Below are 3,265 nucleotides of genomic sequence, written 5' to 3' on the forward strand. Positions count from 1 at the left end.
GCTACCTGAACTGGCCGGTCGGCCAGTAATGTACGGAGTCTCCAGATTGTTGCGACCTGTCTTCCACTCAGTGCCTTATCTCCTACAAAAGTTAGGACTTCATGGTTTCTTCATTCTAGCTCTGTTTTTGCTTCAAATGGAGCCCTTTTTCACTAAAAAAACTCTCTGATTGGATTGCGAACTTAGATGGCTCGGAAAAACTGAATTTTCGGGGTTTCGGGATAAATGCACTATTCCCACTAAGCCGTACTCCGCTGTGTTTTCCATTCCTCCATGCCACGACTAGATGTTGGAACCCGGTTACACATGTTTTTAGCTTTGGGGGACAAAAGATATGCCCCACAATCGAAGAATTCCAAACTTTGATGGAATCTCGGCGCGACTAGGAAATCTTGCACCAGTCTCGTTTTGGTCACATCCAAGCTTTAGGACGGATGTGTGGGCTCACTTTACATGATGCTCGATCTTTAGTTCACAACGGAGAACTTGACATTCCCAGCTTGTTTCATCGATTTTCTCATTCCCAGCTTGACATTCCCAGCCTTTTTTCCAACTTTAATTTAATGAAAAATGAGTGAAACCTCCTTTTTGGAGGATCTCCACAATCCCTAAAGTGATTCACATCATTCATGATGTGTGGGGGCCACTCATGTATGTGTGGGATCCACATCATGAGTGGTGTAGATCACTTTTAAAATTGTAGGGGCCCTCCAAAAAGAGGTCTCTATCATTGTTGTAATTTAATATATAGTGTTAACGCCAAACCATTGGTGGAGTTGGATGTGTTTACAGTGTAAATAGAGATATAAGAAAAATCAAAAAAATTACTTAAATTGTTTGAATCGGATTAAATCGGTTATATTTGGTCTATTTTTTAATAAGAATTGGTCTGTGCAATTTTTAAATTTGATTTTTTTTATTGTCGGTTCGGTATCGATTCAAGTATCTTATGCATCGAATTAAACCGAAACCGACCACTTCAATATATATTGTATATATATATATATATATAATCTAATAGTATAATGACATTAATAAGTATAATAAATTATTAATATTAATTAATTAACCTTATCATTTTTATATCTAAGTTTGTAAACTCTTATTGGTGCATGTAGCACCACCGTATATATAATCTTAGCTTTAACTTATCATTCTTGAAACCTTAGTATTTTTTAATTTTTTTTTTTTGTTTGTTTCTATTTTTGTTAATGTAGGAATTGAAAAGTATTTATTAAATGAATGGATTATATATGTTTGCAATAGGGGATAAATAACTAATTTAATTTTTTATATAAAGTAGTGATTATATTTAAAAGTGGTTCAAGTTTGAAAGATTCTAAACCGATTAAACTACATTCAATCAAATTATTTTAATTTATTTGATTCAATGTGATTTGATGAAAGAAGTGGTCTATATCGATATTTAAAATAATAAAACTGATATTATCAGTTCCATATAATTTTTTACTGAAATATCACCTGTACTGAATCGATTACAACCTAGGTGTAAATTACAAACTGTTGTCATGAGGAGATGACAGTTGCCATGTGTGAATGTCAAAAGGTGCCTATGGTGTCTTTATATTTACACTAGAACTAGTTTTCCACAAGTGCTACGCACGGGTTTTGCTAGAGAGTGTGGTCTTTTTTTGTTTTTTTTTTTTTTTTTTTTTTTTTTTTTTTTTTTTTTTAAGAAAACACAATTCAAAAGGTGTTGTTTATAAATTTTTTAAATGCATTTTTTTTATAAAATTTTTTTTAATGATTTTTAAAAATTTTAAAAAAAGAATTTATTAATGAAAATTTTCTAATTTTAATTAAATTTTTTTATCACAAGTCATTTCAATTAAAGTTAGCCAAACAGCACTTATAAGAAGATTAGCAAGAAGTTTATTCCAAACTAAGGAAAAATCCTAATTCAAAAAACAAAGAAAAAAATCTTAAATGAAACACCAAGGAGAAGCTATATATATTTATTAAGACATAAAATTCATTCTGCGAAGCAGAAGTCGATAATAAGAGTTCGACAATAGAATATGTCTGAGATAAATACATAACTTACATCTATCTGTGTGGGTAAGTTACAATCACAGCAAAAAGACAGAAAAACACAAATCCTCAAACCCAAAACGCCTAGGCAGTGGTGGCGGTGGAAGGCAACATATTTGGTTGATGGAAGGTAGCAAAACCAACGGTGGACAGGCAATTGACCCGAAAACGAGAGTGTTAAGAAGGTCCTAAGCGAGTATCATACATCTCCCAACTTATGACCTACCATACGATCTGTTATATAAATGGGTAAATGACGTATACGTGTCGGATGAACCAAATTTTCACTATATTTTATTTTTCCATTAGAAGGGGCTCGTACATGTTTAGAGTTGATTCGATGAATCAAAAGAGTTCCAGGCTTACCTAATTGATAGAAGAAGAGGTAGAAGGCAACAGATCTAATTGATGATGGTGGCACCGGAGAGAGGTGGAGGAAGAGAGAGAAAGCGAATCCGGTGAAAGCCATAAATGCAGTAAGGAGGAGGGGAGAGAAAAGATTTTTATTCTGATATCATTAATTGTATTTTCTAAGTTTTTCATAAAAAAAAATTGCATGTCATAATTTAATTCGTAAAAATTAAAGAATAAATTATAAAAATTATATTTATGATAAAATATAAACACATTTCGTTTTATAAATTTCGTAATTTTAATTTACCATATGATAGTAGTAAATTAAATTTGTCAATATACTAATTTTTTTCTTATTTTGTAAATCCTAAAAATTTATTTACTCAAAATTGTAAATTGTCATATGTCATAACTTTTACATGAAAATATATTAAGATTGACTTGCCATGTTGGACTAAACATTAAAAGTGATTTAGAAGCTAATCGACTCAATATTTATACTAATGTGACTTTCACCTAATCATTAAAAATTATTTTTATTGATTCGTAACTGGCATGAGTTTTGGAGATTCCAATATTGGATAAAATATTAAAAATTAGCCCAGAAAATCTATTTCAAGTTGATTTTTTTTTTTTCCCCCAATAATTCTTGGTTTAAGCTATAACACATTATATTTTAATAACTCAATATCGCAAACAAAAAAATAATAATAATCTTACTATTTACAATACTTTTTATCAATCAATAAAAAAAATTATAAATATTAAGAGAATTACATTTGAACAAATTCTAACATAAAATTTTTATTTTAAAACTTTAAGACCGACATATTTTCTTTCACTCCATAACTAATTTTTG

The sequence above is a fragment of the Camellia sinensis genome, chromosome 8 (assembly GCF_055761805.1).
Source record: "Camellia sinensis isolate YWXY chromosome 8, ASM5576180v1, whole genome shotgun sequence".
Taxonomy (NCBI): domain Eukaryota; kingdom Viridiplantae; phylum Streptophyta; class Magnoliopsida; order Ericales; family Theaceae; genus Camellia; species Camellia sinensis.